Source organism: Oryx dammah, unplaced genomic scaffold (genome assembly GCF_014754425.2).
Source record: "Oryx dammah isolate SB20612 unplaced genomic scaffold, SCBI_Odam_1.1 HiC_scaffold_3, whole genome shotgun sequence".
Taxonomy (NCBI): Eukaryota; Metazoa; Chordata; class Mammalia; order Artiodactyla; family Bovidae; genus Oryx; species Oryx dammah.
The window spans coordinates 59,519,352-59,537,314 of record NW_024070187.1 but is presented as its reverse complement, the minus strand read 5'-3'; the positions used below and the strand labels follow the sequence as shown (position 1 = coordinate 59,537,314).

The 17,963-nt window shown below is 40.1% G+C and overlaps 1 protein-coding gene across 6 annotated transcripts in view; it reads left to right on the top strand.

Annotated features, from left to right (window-relative positions):
• The window catches only part of APBB2 (amyloid beta precursor protein binding family B member 2), a 376,132-nt gene that overhangs the window by 64,283 nt on the left and 293,886 nt on the right, over window positions 1-17,963 (top strand). The gene's annotated exons all lie outside the window — the stretch shown is intronic.

Genomic DNA, 17,963 nt, shown 5'->3' with positions numbered 1-17,963 from the left:
ACAATGTGTGTAATTTTAATAGTTCAGATTTCTCTGAAAAAGCCAGAGAAGAATTAATAGAGCCATATCTATCAGTATATGAGCTATGAAAATATAGGATAAGCTTTCCAACAAATGTTATTTTTATAACAATACTTATGATTCCATTTCCATGTCAGCCATTACAGATGCCCCAAGAAAACAAACACAGGGGAAAAATTAGATATGATCAGATTAATTATAATTTCACTTCTGTGGTTAAATAGATTTTCAGCTAGAGCTGGAGTTGCTTCTTAATTAAACAGATATTTCTTGGGGGTCTGAAATCTGCCAAACCCTGTACTGGTCTGTGATTTCACCTATTCTTTGGGTAATAGCACCATTTATGCTTTGAGTTGGTTTTTTAAGTTCTTAGCAGCCACTTTCAATGTAATTTATTAGGTCAGAGTTTAGGAATGTTATTCCATGAAAGCCCATTTCCCATGTGCTTGAAGGGGAACACCATGTCTGTGTGTATGTCTGGCTGTATAGTATGTTTTTGCATTCTCTCTTGCTCTTCTTCCTTTCTCCTCCTCCTCCTCTTCTTTGTCTTACTTTCTTGACTAAGTAGAAGTAGTACCAACATTAGTTTTAATTAAAAAAAAAAAAAGGAATAAATCAGTGTTTCCTTTTCAGACCATCAGCAATATAATACTTCTTGTTTAGAATCCATGTTCTTGTGCCCCACCCCGGACCTGAACTTGAGAACTGCAGAATTAGAGTTTCATGTAATCACTGATATTTTTAAACTATCAGTATAATGTTGTATTTCTCTCTTCAAATAAAAAGGTAATCTCATCCCCTCCCCCTCCCCCCCCCACCACGTTAATATACTCTGATTAAAAATAAAAAACGAAGGCAGCCACTTTCAAATAACTTGGAATTCAGAATTCGAGAAACTTTCATTAGAACTTTATTGAAATATGAGCTGTTTCATACACTGTGAATATCCTTGAATTATTGCTAGTAAAATATCAAGTTACTTGACTTAAAAAAAAGTTTAATGATGACCAGAGGCATCAGTGTGAAGTTCTAGTTGAAACTACTTATTTAAAATGAAGCAGATGACGGACGCACAGACTTGGATCCTGGTGGCGAGACTGGATGGAACCAGGTCCTGGTCACTGCCCGTCAGCCGTGTGTCCCTGGGTGAGCCTTTCGCCATTCTGGACTCCCGTGTGCTCCTGTGTCCGGTAACGCACTGCGGTGACCTCCTTGTTCTGACTGAGTCAAGCTCTGTGAGAAGAGAAATACAAGATGTTGACACATGTGCCAGTGTGTTGGGGAGAGGGAGTTTTTTTTCTCAGTAGGGGGACTTTTAAAATGAAATATTTAGAGATTGAAGGAACTACAGTCCATCAATCCATAAAGAATACAGAAGTTAAAAAGAAATGATGAGGAGTTTCTTATACTCATTCAGAACAACAGTGCTGCACTCAGCCCAATTCCTGGTTATTGAAACCCAGCCAGGAAATGGACTTTGTTAAGGCAGGGACTAGCCTTTGTTTGACACATTGCATTTGACACATTGACTCTACTGTTGCCATTTTATACAGTCCAGTATAAAATGGGTGGGGGTAGGAAGTGGACTGAGCAGTGTGTTTGCATATTAGAAGCATATTTCTTATCTGTTAGAAACCACTACTGTTGGAGGAAAGAAACAAAGCGTGCTACCTTAAAAGATTCATCAATATTGAGCCGTTTCAAACTGGAGACTTAGGGGAAGAAACTGTAGTTTAGTAAATGATCTCTTGCTTGCGCTGTTGTAGTCCACTTCTCTATTCATTAATGCAGAGAATAATGAGTATATCAAAGGTGGTGAAGTATATAAAGACCAGTGTTCCTTAAATCTCAGTAATTTATGGACCGCTTCATTTAAAAGAAAAAATTACTCACAAACTCTCAGTACTGACATAAATATTTTTATTATGAAGTAGCTTAAATATGCCTGAACATAAAACTAGGTATAAACTCCTTATGCTTCCAGCTCTTATGTAACTATAAAACAATGACAGATTTATTAATCTAAGCAAAATCAACAACATTCAACATTAGTTTATCATGACAGATAATTTTTTGGACTAACATTGACCCTTTCATTGGTGATGTGATCATGGTGCTGTCAGCCAGTCCCAGTTCATTTCTGCTTTCCCTTGCCTGAATTCAGACCTTCCCTCATAATAAGGCACCTTTATTTGGATGGAATGTGTGGTTTGGGTTTTAATTTAGCTTTGTTTAATTTGCTTCCTTGTCCTTCATGATTAAATTTATACTCCTAGGTGCTGTGATGATTAGAAATGTAAAAGCAGATCCACTTTTGATCAAGCCAGAAGCTGGGACTTGGTGCCTCGTTTTATTGGGCGGTGGAGGAAAGACTAGGGTCACTGGTCCCTGCTATACTGACTTTCAGATCTGCGTGAGAGTGAATGGTGTCATTCAGCAAAATGTGGAAACGAAGGAAAAGTAGGCTTTGAGAGAAGATCAGTTTGAGGCTTAGGTTTCTAGCAGTGGGGCTAGAAATCAATCACATTTCCCGACTAAAGCATTGTAATCTGGATAAAACATTTTTTACGTACTTTTGGGATCATGGGAACTAAGACAACTCCAGAGCCTCAACCAACCACCAGTTAGTAAGGTTAAACCCAAGCCAGGAGTTTTCTGTGTAAACAAACACAAAAGGCGGTTGCCTTCACCATCAGGGTTGAAGACAGCCTTGGGTGAGTGGCAACGTTAGAAGAGCCTGCATCCCATTAAGACCTGTAAAAGAATCTAAAGTGGCCCAGGTAGATAGTGCCTATGGGCTTTTGGCAGAACCAAACAAAAATCTTTCTGGAGGAAGACATCCCTACCTTAGACCTTAGGATTCTCCTGACCAGTATCAACCAAAGAAGAGTTCAGGATCAAAGATAGCTAACTCTTCTAGAAAACAAACCATCAGGGGCCAGAGTCATCAGAAACAAATAAAGAAGAATAGACTTTACCCTGAAGACTTTAGATATTAGAATTATCTGATACAGAATATAAAATAATCATTTTGAAATAACTTTAAGGGATAAAATACAATTACAAATAAGTGCAAAGAGCGTGAGATAAAAATTGACTAGGTGGGGAGGAGTGGGAGCGGGATAAATGGGGAGAATGAAGTGCACACTGCTGTATGCGAAATAGGCAGCAAGGGCTTCCCGTACAACACAGCTGGCTATAGTCTGTATCATGGGGAAACAATCATGGAGAAGAACTGAAACACGGAATTCATGTATATATGTTTAGCTAAACCACTTTGCGGTATATCAGAAACTACCACAATATTGTAAATCAACTATACTTCAATTAAAAAAAAAATGATCAGGCATATTATTCAGCCATAAAAATGAAGGCAATTCTTCCATTTACAACAACATGAAGACATTATGCTAAGGGAATAAATCTCACTTATATGTGGAATCCAAAAAAAAAAACAACAACAACAACAAACGCCAAACTCTTAGAAACAAATTAGTTGCCAGAGGTCAGGGATGGAGGAAGTGGGTGAAGGTGGTTAAGATACAAATTTCCACTTACAAAAAAAATAAGTTCTAGGTAGATAATGTACAGCATGGTGAATATAATAAACCAAACTATATTGTATTTTTGAAAGTTGTTATGAAAGTACATCTTCAAAGTTCTCATCATGAGAAAAAAATTTGTAACAATGTGAGGTAATTGATGTTAATGAAACTGATTATGGTGGTCATTTTGCAATACATACATTTATCAAATATTGTAGTATACTTTAAATTAATACATGTTTGTCAATTATATGTCAATGTGGTGGTGGAGAGGAGTGTGTACAAAGAGCAATATAAATGTAGGTGTTCTGTATTTGTTGAACAAATTTTGACCAGGCAGATGTGAGAAAAAAGAAATAAGAACAAAATGTAAGGGGAAAAATTATAACTTAAAAACTCAATAAATTACATTAGGAAAAACTAGAGAAGCAATTAATGAACCAGAAAAAAAGATGTGAAGATATTAACCAGAATGTAACTTAGAAATAAGAAGAAAAACATGAAGGTGTAGTTGAAGGATATAAAAGCCATGATGAGATCTGTTCAGAATTGCAGAGAGATAGTAGACAAAATAGAAGGAAGTAATATTTGAAAATCTAGGGTACAAATAATTTCCAGAGAGAGTTCATGAAGTACATAAATGACCAGTGTTCCTTAAATCCAAGTAATTTCTGGACCAATAAGGGAAACACAGCATAGATCAATAAGGATAAATAAATAGAAATTCATATCTAGACATAAGGAACTTAAATATGCCAAAATAAGGAAGGTGATCTTAATACCCAGATAGGAAAGATAGATTGTTTATCAAGGGAATAATATACTGACAGCTGACTTCTCAACAGCAGTACGGATGCTGGAAAAATATTTTCAGAATGTTAAAAGAAAATACTATTGATTGTATATCAGCAAAACTGTCATTCAAGAAAAAGGCAAAATATACTTTGCAAAAAATTAAAATTTATTGTGGCAGATTTTACTAAGAAACTTAAAGGATGTACTTCATGAAGAAGAAAGTGATTCCAGAAGGAAAGTCTGAGATGCAGAAAGGAATGATAAAGATATTGGTAAACATATAGATAAATATCATTAAAATTAAATAAAAATAAAAATTCAATGCCTTGGTCATACTAGTCACATTTCAAGGCACATGTGGATAATGACTACTATATTGGACAACACAAATATGACACATTTCCATCATCAAAGAAAGTTCTCTTGGACAGCACTGCTGTAGAATAATGGGAGGGAAATATACTAAGATAGTCTCTGGGATTCATAGACTTTAAGATGCCACCGTTTATAAGAGCCACTGTTTTGGTATGTGTATAAGATGTAAGAAAACATTGCCAAAGGTGTTTAAGATGCCATTTTTTGTAAGATACATATCACTATTACCTCTGTGATTTTGGAAGAAATGTGCCTGTTTTGTAAGACACATATCACTGTTACCTCTGTGAAACTGGAAGAAATGTGACTCTTAGAATGGATGCAGTAGGGAGCAAGAACATAAATGAACCAGGAGTTGTGATCCTAGTGGGTTGGACAGAGAATAGTCAAGTGAGAGGTCTGACCTGGAGAGAACACTTGGTGCATACTTGGCATAGAGCATGTCTCAATAAATGTTTGATGAATGAATGGATGATTTTATTGGATGGGTGAATAGGAGTCATTAGACTATCCAGGTAGCTGGACTTGGCAACATGGTTGAAGTCTCCCAGAAACTTTGTGTGAAGTTGTGAGGAGAGTCAGGATGAAGCCTTTGTAAACACCATTTTTAATATTCTAGTGGTCATATACAAAGGAGCCCAAGAAAGAACATTAGGAAAGATGGAGAAGAACCAGAAAGAGCTCAGGCCACCTGAGAACAAAGGGTGAAGGGGTGAGATGCTGCGAGGACTCTGTTAAGATAAGGCTTCAGTTCAGTCGCTCAGTCGTGTCCGACTCTTTGCGACCCCATGAATCACAGCATGCCAGGCCTCCCTGTCCATCACCAACTCCTGGAGTTTACTCAAACTCATGTCCATCGGGTCGGTGATGCCATCCAGCCATCTTATCCTCTGTCATACCCTTCTCCTCCTGCCCCCAATCCCTCCCAGCATCAGTGTCTTTCCCAATGAGTCAGTTCTTCCCATGAGGTGGCCAAAGTACTGGAGTTTCAGCTTTAGCATCATTCCTTCCAGTGAACACCCAGGACTGATCTCCTTTAGGGTGGACTGGTTGGATCTCTTTGCAGTCCAAGGGACTCTCAAGAGTCTTCTCCAACACCACAGTTCAAATGCATCAATTCTTCGGTGCTCAGCTTTCTTCCCAGTCCAACTCTCACATCCATACATGACCACAGGAAAAACCATAGCCTGGACTAGACAGACCTTTGTTGGCAAAGTAATATCTCTGCTTTTGAATATGCTATTCTAGGTTGGTCATAACTTTCCTTTCAAGGAGTAAGCGTTTTTTAATTTCATGGCTGCAGTCACCATATGCAGTGATTTTGGAGCCCCCCAAAATAAAGTCTGACACTGTTTCCACTGTTTCCCTATCTATTTGCCATGAAGTGATGGGAGATGCCATGATCTTCGTTTTCTGAATGTTGAGCTTTAGGCCAACTTTTTCACTCTCCTCTTTCACTTTCATCAAGAGGCTCTTTAGTTCCTCTTCACTTTCTGCCATAAGGGTGGTATCATCTGCATATTTAAGGTTATTGATATTTCTCCCAGCAATCTTGATTCCAGCTTGTGCTTCTTCCAGCCCAACGTTTCTCATGATGTACTCTGCATAGAAGTTAAATAAGCAGAGTGACAATATACAACCTTGATGTACTCCTTTTCCTGTTTGGAACCAGTCTGTTGTTCCATGTCCAGTTCTAACTGTTGCTTCCTGACCTGCATATAGGTTTCTCAAGAGGCAGGTCAAGTGGTCTGGTATTCCCATCTCTTTCAGAATTTTCCACAGTTTCTTGTGATCCACACAGTCAAAGGCTTTGGCGTAGTGAATAAAGCAGAAATAGATGTTTTTCTGGAACTCTCTTGCTTTTTGATGATCCAGCAGATGTTGGCAATTTGATCTCTGATTTCTCTCTGCCTTTTCTAAAACCAGCTTGAACATCTGGAAGTTTCACCATTCACGTATTGCTGAAGCCTGGCTTGGAGAATTTTGAGCATTAGTTTCCTAGCATGTGAGATGAGTGCAATTGTGCGGTAGTTTGAGCATTCTTTGGCATTGCCTTTCTTTGGGATTGGAACGAAAACTGACCTTTTCCAGTTCTGTGGCCACTGTTGACTTTTCCAAATTTGCTGGCATATTGAGTGCAGCACTTTCACAGCATCATCTTTCAGGATTTGAAATAGCTCAGCTGGAATTCCATCACCTCCACTAGCTTTGTTCGTAGTGATGCTTTCTAAGGCCCACTTGACCTCACGTTCCAGGATGTCTGGCTCTAGGTGAGATAAGGCATATGTATTCCTGAATAAACATCAGCCTATCCTATGATATAGGAGAAGCATTGAAGATCACAAAGTTTCGATGTTATTATTTCTACCAGAGCATCTGAGAAGGCTTTATGAAGGAAGTAATATTTGGGCTGGGCCTCAAAGGACAAATAGCTGGCACATCAGAGTAGTGGGGTGAGGCAGTCTAGGCAGATGGAATAACACCAAAAGAAGCATGAAACTGTTGAGAAGATGTGAAACTCTTGGCAGTAATTCCTAATGAGCCCGACTTTGCTGTGTCCAGCTTTTTTCTAGGAAAAAGTCTAATGTTGGTGAAGGAGCATATGTTCCCTAAGATCATAAGCATTCTTTTACTGATTTTAAGATGGAATGGAAGGTAATTAAAGTAACTACAGACCTGGCCAGGTACCTCCCTACTGCTCTGAATAGACCATGCTTTATGTATGGTTTTCCCAGCACTCTCTCAGATTACACAGTTTATTACTGAATTTGGGGATTTAAGTTCTGATTAATGCCTGTAGTATATTATTAAGACGATTAGTTGTGTGACAACCTTAGACTAGAGAGTGGGAAGCAGATTTAGCTTGCTAAAGTTCACGAGATCAGAGTGCTAAGAAAATACAGGGCAGATGGGACTTGGCCAAAAATCCCAGGTTCTTGATTTAAAAGCTGTGTAACATCAGTCAAGTCATTTGACCTCTTCATGTCTCAAATTTCCCCATTTAAAAAGATAGGCATAGTAATAGTTCCTACTTCAGGATGAAAGATTATGGAAAGCACCTAGCAAAAGAATTATCCGTTATTATAATAAAAACGTTCCAGAACTTTTTTCAGTAAGGAAATACAGTAAGTCAGTGGTTCCCAGCCGTGGGACTGTTGTGAATCAGTATCATTTGGGTCCAGTTAGAAAAGTGAAGATCCATGGACATGTCCACTGACCTAGTACATCATCTGCACACCTGGGCTTTGGACTTTGTAATTTTTGGTAGGAACCCCCGAATTTAGGACCCTTGCTCTTGGGCTGAGTAGCATTTTTTTTTTTTTTAAACTTCTTCTTTGCTATAGAGTATTTTGAACATTGGCCATTGGTATTTGTTGAGCCTGTGAACTCTTCAGGTTTTTAATCCTAGAGATCATTGTGTAACTTTTCACTCCTGTACCTTCCTTTCCTTTCTCTTTGTCCTCCTTTCCTCATCCCCCGCACCTCCATCCTGTATTGAATTTTTAGACTGTTGGATTAACTACCTTCTGGACAGCCTAGTTCTCATGCCCTCCCCTCCCCTTAAATAGATTTTTAAAGGAAACTTTGTGAAGGCAGACGTTTGGCACGTTCAGTTTAGTTTCTAAAAAAAGTAGAATTCAATTTTTTTTATCCTTTTAAAAAATGGCTACAGGAAATGATTCTAAAATAACTGATATTCCCCTTGTTAAAACTGAGGTTGTGTTTGGATGGATTCCAGCATATGTTCGTTTTCCTTGGGTGGGGGAGGAGGGAGGTATGGAGAGTGTTCTCCATGCCAAAAAACACAAATCGTAATCCCTCAGACCCAAGAGTGCCTTTCATATGATGGCAGTTATTTGGCATATTGTAAAATGTAGCGTGGAGATTTAAGAAAATGTTTACTGTATTTAGATCAATTCGAATATTCCTTTTAACTTTCGTGTGTGGCTATTTTGGTTGAAAAAGAAATCATTATATTGCAGCAGAAGCATCCTTGCTGCTTAACTCTGTTTAGTTCCTGTTTCTTATGTTTCATGTGGATGAGGAATATCAGCTAAATTAGGGCAGAAATTTTGTTCAGTGCTAATCTCCAGTACCTAGAATAGTGCCTGGCATGTTGTGAGTGTTCAGTAAAAATGTACTAAGAATGAGCTAACAATTAACCGGAACCAAAAACTGCATCTACTGCTACCTTCACAAGCTCTTGTGAAACTTCCTCAAGAGCTTGTGAAGCTAACAATATGTCATGTTTTTCTGGTATTCGGATTGGAAGCCTCCTGCATGTCCCATAACTCCCTGTGCCTCTTACAGATTTTACTGCATCCCATCACCTAGGTCTTTGCAGGAATGGGCTGGGTCTCTTGTTTGTGGTTGAATCCACAGTGCTGTATCTGGCAGCTTTGTAGTTTCTTAGTAAATATTTGTTGAATGAATACACAGTGCTTTAAAAACTTACGTAATGCCTTCGTATTTGGTTTTATTGGTTGAGAGTCCCATAAAACTGGCCAGTAGTATCATCCCAGTATTACAGATGATGAAACAAAAGGTAAAGAGTGTATGTTAGTTATCCCAGAAAGCCTCAGATCATAAGTAGCAGAGCTGGGACCATAGTCTACATCTGTTGATTTCATCATCCCTTGTTTCTCCCAGAACAGTTTTGTTGTTCAGTCACCAAGTTGTGTCCGGTTCTGTGTGACCCCATGGGCTGCAGCATCCCAGGCTCTCTGTCCTTCAGTATCTCCCAGAATTTCCTCAAACTCATGTCCATTAATTGGTGATGCCATACAACCATCTCATCCTCTGTCACCCCCTTCTCCTCCTGCCCTCAGTCTTTCACAGTGTCAGAATCTTTTCCAGGGAGTTGGCTCTTTGCATCAAGTGGCCAAAGTATTGGAGCTTCAGCATCAGTCCTTCCAATGAATATTCAGGGTTGATCTCCTTTAGGATGGGTGGTTGGATCTCCTTGCAGTCCAAGGGACTCTCAAGAGTCTTCTCTAACACCACAGTTCAAAAGCATCAATTCTTCCTTGCTCAGCCTTCTTTATGGCCCAACTCTCACATCCATACATGACCACTGGAAAAATCAAAGCTTTTACTAGACGGACCTTTGTCATCAAAGTGATGTTCCTGCCTTTTAATACATTGTCTAGGTTGGTCATAGCTTTTCTCCCAAGGAGCAAGCGTCTTTTAATTTCACGGCTGCAGTCATTGTCCTCAGTGACTTTGGAACCCAAGAAAATAAAATTGTTTCCATTTTTTACCCATCTATTTGCCATCTGATGATGGGACTGGATGCTGTGATCTTAGTTTTTTGACTACTGAGTTTCAAGCCATCTCTTTCACTCTTCTCTCTCACTCACCAACAGGCTCTTTAGTTCGTCTTCACTTTCTGCCATTAGAGTCGTATCATCTGCATATCTGATGCTGTTGATATTTCTCTTGACAGTCTTGATTCCAACTTGTGATTCATCCATCCCGGCATTTTGCATGATGTACTCTTCATATAAGTTAAATAAGTAGGGTGATGATAGACAGCCTTATCGTTTGTACTCTTTTTCCAATTTTAAACCAAGTTTGCTTTCAAAGAACAGTTTTTAGAACATTAGAAAGCATAAATTCCTCCCTTTCCAAAGTGTTGCAACCCTCTTTACTTGAGAACATGACAGGGGACATTACTGTATGAAACCTTTTCAAAATTTTCATGTCTCCACAGACTTCATTGGGTGCCAGTTTTGCTTATAGATTTCAGTTGCTGGTGATGTGTAACTTAAAACACAGCCCTCATTATTTCAAATAACTTATACTCTGTTCTCCCAAATATTTTAATATGTGAAGTTATCAGTTTAGTTTAGTTCAGTTCAGTCGCTCAGTTGTGTCCGACTCTGCAACCCCATGAATCGCAGCACGCCAGGCCTCCCTGTCCATCACCAGCTCCCGGAATTCACTCAGACTCACGTCCATCAAGTTCATAATGCCATCCAGCCATCTCATCCTCTGTCGTCTCCTTCTCCTCCTGCCCCCAATCTCTCCCAGCATCAGAGTCTTTTCCAATGAGTCAGCTCTTCTCATGAGGTGGCCAAAGTACTGGAGCTTCAGCTTTAGCATCATTCCTTCCAAAGAACACCCAGGGCTGATCTCCTTCAGAATGGACTGGTTGGATCTCCTTGCAGTCCAAGGGACTCTCAAGAGTCTTCTCCAACACCACAGTTCAAACGCATCAATTCTTCGGTGCTCAGCTTTCTTCCCAGTCCAACTCTCACATCCATACATGACCACTGGAAAAACCATAGCCTTGACTAGGTGGACCTTAGTCGGCAAAGTAATGTCTCTGCTTTTGAATATACTATCTAGGTTGGTCATAACTTTTCTTCCAAGGAGTAAGAGTCTTAATTTCATGGCTGCAGTCACCATCTGCAGTGATTTTGGAGCCTAAAAAAATAAAGTCTGACACTGTTTCTGTTTCCCCATCTATTTCCCATAAAGTGATGGAACCAGATGCCATGATCTTCGTTTTCTGAATGTTGAGCTTTAAGCCAACTTTTTCACTCTCCTCTTTCACTTTCATCAAGAGGCTTTTTAGCTTCTCTTCACTTTCTGCCATAAGGGTGGTGTCATCTGCATATCTGAGGTTATTGATATTTCTCCCAGCAACTTGATTCCAGCTTGTGTTTCTTCCATTCCAGCGTTTCTCATGATGTACCCTGCATAGAAGTTAAATAAGCAGGGTGACAATATACAGCCTTGATGTACTCCTTTTCCTATTTATCAATACTCTCAATCTAAGTTTTTAAAATAAAATTTCCCGCACCACGAAAGGAATGTTCTCTGACATATTCTTGCCTGGTCCTCCTGATCATTTTGAGAGAGAAATTTCAGAAGTATTGAATTGGCTTGGCTAATACTTCTGGAATCAGGCTCAGGAAGGACAAACTTTCCCTGAGATATTAAAACGGGGAAAAAGTGCTAACCATACATTTAAGATTCTCAAATAGTGGCTGCTGCGGGCCAGCATGAGGAACTCCGCCCATGGCAAAGGTCATGAGGAAGGAGGCTTGGCATACGCAAAGGCGTGATCAAGCCTCAGGAAACCCCCTGTTCCCGAGCATCTACCCCAAAACCAGAGTCTGTTTTATGCTCTCACCTACACCTCTGACTTTACAGGGGGCTCTCCCCCATAACCGTTTCTCTCGGAGAAGGAGTAAACGAGCAGCTCCAAGGCAATAAAAATTCCTGGGCATGACAAGAGTGTTTCAGCTTGCGGACTCCTCTGAAGGTTATCTAGCCCGCCTGTATCAGTTCGTCTGGCCACATGTGATTGTTTACAGCCTCCCAATCTGAGAGGCACGAGATGTTTTAGACTTACTAAAGGCAAATTCTTTTGGGGAGGTGGAAATTATTAGTATAGTGGGTTGGTTAGGAATTATATTGGTGAAGGGTTTTTCATTTGTTGTGCCAATAATTGCTGCTAATTCCCTGCCCTGGGTGTGACAAGGGTGTCTCAGATCAAACCTCTGCTGACAGACTAGCTTATGTGACAGGATTATCCATACTCCTGCCACTAGCACATGATTGTTTACTACCTCTCAACCATAAACAGCACAGAAAGTTTTGGAGTATTTTGAAAGTCTTAATTAGCATAGGGCTTTTCTCATTGTTGAGTCAATGATTGCCGCCAGGCTTCCATATCCTTAGGCACCTGGGAATATATTAATCAATGTATTTGGAATATAGAAAAGGAAATATAGTAGTTTTAAGGTTAGCAATACTAGACTTTTTGAGTTAATGAATTTTCTCTTTTGTGATAGATCACTGTACTTTGTTATAAATCACTGTGTCTTTGCTATGTAAAAATGTAACTTTATCACTATCTTAAGACTAAATAGATCTTAAGGGGAACATTGGTGAAAGGATTTTCATTTGTTGGGCTGATGTTTGCTGCTAAACCTCCATATTCCCTGCCCTTATAATGAATATAACTAGCATATAGGAGAAACAAGTATTAACCTTTAAGCATATAGGAGAAATAAGTATTAACCTTTAAGATTACTCATGTTAACCTTGGGTTAAATAAATTCCTTTCTTGATTGTAACTCACTACACCCTTACCCTATAGGAATATAACTTTATTTGGAGGGTGGTGCCTGGTTTAAGAAAAAACACCCTTGGAAGGAAATAAGTTTTTTGGTTATCAGAAAGAAAGGATCATAAAATGTCAGCAGGTCTCAGGGCCAGAAGATGAACTAAAATCCCTAAGACCTTTTTATGTGAAGCACCTGATTTTGATAAAGGTCAGGACTGCTGACCCCCACGTGACTCTGTATTCATCCCTATGTGTAACAAAAGGTATATAAGCAAACCCCAAAATAAAGAAATCGGATCAGTTTCCAGAAAGACTGATTCCCCCATGTCGTTTCTTTCTTGCTCCCCGTTTTTCTGGCTGAATTCCCACCTGGAGCATGGATGCTATTCCACGGAAACCAAGTTATTCAGCCTCTTTTTCTCCACTAATTTTCCTACTACACTATCCGTTTCTAATCTCTCTATATATTTGTAATTAAATATGTATTTTTCCAAGGACGCCGACTCCGTCCCCACCTTCGAATCACCCTGGATCCACCAGGGCTGGACCCTGGCAAGTGGCAGTATCGAGGGGCACATTTTGCCAAAGACATTGAGTGAAGATAAAGAACAAAGTAGCACCCAGTCAGGGTTCCCAGTAAGAAAGGATTTCAAAATCAATGAATCTGATCTAATTTCTGTTTAGTCTGTCATTGAGAAAAATAATTTTGTGATTTCAGCAAGACTGTGCCAAATTTGATTAGCAGGTCAGAGTTCATTCTACCAGACTGCTAAATTTAAACTTACTGTCATTACCTTACAAATGACTTTCCAAGAGTTCCTAGAACAACACTCACCACCAAGCTTTGATTTCTTTGTGAAATAGCAACAAGAATCTGATTCCTTTTGCCCTCTGTGGACATTAACCTTTAGCATCAGAGCAGAGGCACAGAAGGGGATGAATAAACTGTCAATATTGTCTTTCCTCCAGGGTCGAGCCATGGAAATAGATAGTAGGGAAGGAGAAGTTTGGGGTGGAAAAAATATGCATTTTTTCAGGCGCCTGACTCCTGAGATGAGGCGGGACGGGGCCATTGTGTTGATCCTGGCCACTTACAAAGCTGGCTCACATTGTCCTTGGATGCAGCTTTTTTCTTAGCGGCTTCACAGTTCCTGCCTTTGTGGTCCCGCTGCACAGTAGGCATGGGGTGATGCGAGGGAACTCAATGAAGGCTTTTCAGGGAGCATTTCTGAGTTCGTCACTGCCATCTGTCCTCTCTCCCTTACTCATCAGGCTGTTCACATCTGTGGGACTCCTAGGTTTCTGACTGGCGTGGTGTGGATGCTATAGGTGAATGCTGAGAAAGAAGTGAAGAGGAGCAATGTTTGTATACGTCACTTAGAGGAAGTGAGGAAAAGTCCTGCTACCCCTACGCTTGTATCTGGCATAAGAGATGAAGCGTTAGGATTATTTTATTTTAGTTATTGGTGACTCTCTTCTTTCCTTCCTGTTCCTTCCTTCCTTTCTTTTCAAACAATATTTTATTAAAGTATAGCAGACCTACAACACTGTTAGTCCTAGGTACACAACATAAAGATTTGCTGTTTCTGTACTTTATAAATGGAGAAGGAAATGGCAACCCGCTCCAGTGTTCTTGCCTGGAGAATCCCAGGGACGGGGGAGCCTGGTGGGCTGCCGTCTCTGGGGTTGCAGAGTCGGACACGACTGAAGCGACTTAGCAGCAGCAGCAGCAGTACTTTACAAAATGATCCCACTCTGTTTCTTAATTTTTGAAATCAATAATATCTCTTCCCTAAAACTTTTGGAAGGAGGAGGCTCAGACTTGATGTCTGATCATTTAGTAGATTATTTACCGCCAACGATGGGGTGAGCACGCGTCCCTCGTCTCACCCACAGGTGGCTCATGGGTGGCTCACAGGTGCCAGTGTTGTTTTCTCTTGTTGAAAACCTCTTGTCCTGCTTCGAGCAATGAAGCCGTGCTGTCATCAGCAGGACAAGTACTAGGACCAGAAAGCTTTTGGCACGACAGGCGGTTTCTGTTCACGGCACCTGCTGCCCGCTCACACTGCAGCCATTGTTACTCCGGCAGAGCGGGTTATGGGCAGGGCCTCATCTAGTTTAGCCCAGCTTTGAGTCTCTGCTTTTCTCCCCCTGCATGCATTTCATTTTTGATGGAACACATTTCTTGTCTTGTTCTACTCGTTTTGCTAATATGAATTTAACCTGTGGTGGAGTACGTGCCGAGATGTAGTGGTGGATAGAGCACTTGGTCGCAGTGGAGCTGGTGATCTGGACTTATCCCTGCCCCACCAGCTGTGTGGCCCTGGAAGACACATTTGACCTCTCTGGGCCACAGTGTCCTCATTTGTAAAGTGAGGATGTTGGCTTCTTAGAGTGAGGGACTGCCAGGTCCCCCAGTATTAGTGAAAGTGTTAGTTGCTCAGTCGTGTCCGGCTCTTTGTGACCCCACGGACTGTAGCCCACCAGGCCCCTCTGACCATGGAATTCCCCAGGCAAGAATACTGGAGTGCCATTCCCTTAAGATTCCACCACTGTGTTTTGTGTTTCCTGAGATGCCAGAAATATCAGAAATGGCGTGTGGCAGTGTTTACTAAGGGCTCTGCTCCTGTGAAATCTTAAGTGACATCAGGACATTTTTAATAAGTGACAGTTGTATAGCATGGCTAGTGATAGAGAAATTTAGATGCATTAGTTAAGGGAGAGGAATAACTACGTTCTTGTTTCTTTGTGACAGGTTTGCAAAATCAGTAAAAATTTCTTGTTCCTAGAAAAGTAGTTGTTCAGCCCTGGGGGTGTTATTGGACACTTGGCTTTTGAACTTCTAAATGAAGAATTACAGAGTTCAGATAAATGAAGTCTTTTTAATTTTAGCTCTTATTCCTCAGATAAGAGGAAGCCCACAAAGAGGCTAGTATATTGATATTCCATTTCTGATTCGTGTTCCCATACTGTTTAATAAGAAAAACTTTATTTAAAAATATGCTAAAATGATAGATATTAATTGTAGAAAACTTGGAAAAAACACTAAGAGGTAAACACAAATATGTCTAATTCCATGATCCAGAAATAGCCATTATTGTTCATGCTTTGAAATCTTTATATACACTCAATTTGTAGAACAAAACTGGGATCATACCACAGATAGATACCTTGATATCTTGCTTTTTTCCTGCTGTGTTCCTTTTGAAATTATTTTTGCCACAGAGGTTTCAAATGAAGATGGAGATTAATGTAATATTATGCTTGGCACACTTGTGACTTACAGAAATAGAATTGTGGACCTAGTATCTGAAAGTAACATATGTTTTGTTCTCTCTTGAATCAATATTTGACAGAATACCAGACCACCTGACCTGCCTCTTGAGAAATCTGTATGCAGGTCAGGAAGCAACAGTTAGAACTGGACATGGAACAACAGACTGGTTTCAAATAGGAAAAGGAGTATGTCAAGGCTGTATATTGTCATACTGCTTATTTAACTTCTATGCAGAGTACATCATGAAAAACGCTGGATAGGAAGAAGCACAAGCTGGAATCAAGATTGCCGGGAGAAATATCAATAACCTCAGATATGCAGATGACACCACCCTTATGGCAGAAAGTGAAGAGGAACTAAAAAGCCTCTTGATGAAAGTGAAAGAGGAGAGTGAAAAAGTTGGCTTAAAGCTCAACATTCAGAAAACGAAGATCATGGCATCTGGTCCTATCACTTCATGGGAAATAGATGAGGAAACAGTGGAAACAGTGTCAGACTTTATTTTGGGGGGCTCCCAAATCACTGCATATGCTGACTGCAGTCATGAAATTAAAAGACGCTTACTCCTTAGAAGAAAAATTATGACCAACCTAGATAGCATATTAAAAAGTAGAGACATTACTTTGCAGAATAAGGTCCGTCTTGTCAAGGCTATGGTTTTTCCTGTGGTCATGTATGGATGTGAGAGTTGGACTGGGAAGAAAGCTGAGCGCCGAAGAATTGATGCGTTTGAACTGTGGTGTTGGAGAAGACTCTTGAGAGTCCCTTGGACTGCAAGGAGATCCAACCAGTCCATTCTGAAGAAGATCAGCCCTGGGATTTCTTTGGAAAGAATGATTTTGAAGCTGAAGCTCCAGTACTTTGGCCACCTCATGCGAAGAGCTGACTCATTGGAAAAGACTCTGATGCTGGGAGGGATTGGGGGCAGGAGAAGGGGACGACCGAGGATGAGATGGCTGGATGGCATCACTGACTCGATGGACGCGAGTCTGAGTGAACTCCGGGAGTTGGTGATGGACAGGGAGGCCTGGCGTGCTGCGATTCATGGGGTCGCAAAGAGTCGGACACGACTGAGTGACTGAACTGAACTGAACAAAGACTTTTTAATCTGTTCTTAATTGTTCACTAATTGCTCTTATAAGATTCCCTCATTTTTCTGTTTCTGAATTCAGTCAGCCTAAGTTATTTTAGCAGTTTTTCTTGATGCTTTGATTCTTCAAGCTGAAGCATAGTAGCTGGTATGGGCCAGGCTGCAGGTTTAGCCTGAAGCAGGGTAGTTAAGTGATTCCTTTTGCCTGAACATATTATACATTTGAAAATATTTATGATTCACTTGAATACTGGTTTTCATATATCATTTTCCTCTATTAGGAAATGAAAGATGATTAGTTTCTCCTTTGGGTTATTTAGCCTGTGAACTTTTCTGCTATACTAGTCACTTTGCATTGAAAATACATTCTAAATTCTGAACCACACTGGAATTTTTTGTGACCTTTCCCTTGTGTGTCTTTTGGTGGTGCCCTTTGAAGTCCTGAAATGCTTTTGTATTTGATTGAGATTAAATCTGGGTTTCATTTTACTTTTTTAAAACATATTGAGCAAGTTAATTTTCTGTTCGGGTTCCTAAGGGGAATGATCCCAGCCCTCTGTGTCCCAAGAATTCAGTCCGAGCCTTGCCAGAACATTCCTGTGGTTTTCCACAGGGCAGATCAGTGTATGCATGAAATTTTAGTTGTAGCTTGTGTTTTCTGTGGTTAATTAAAACATCTGGCTTTTAAATTTTCCACAAACAGAGCATAAGCTTTTGGCCAAACCTTTTTAGTAATAATTAAACACTTCAATCCTCCCCATCAGAATAACCCAAACTTGT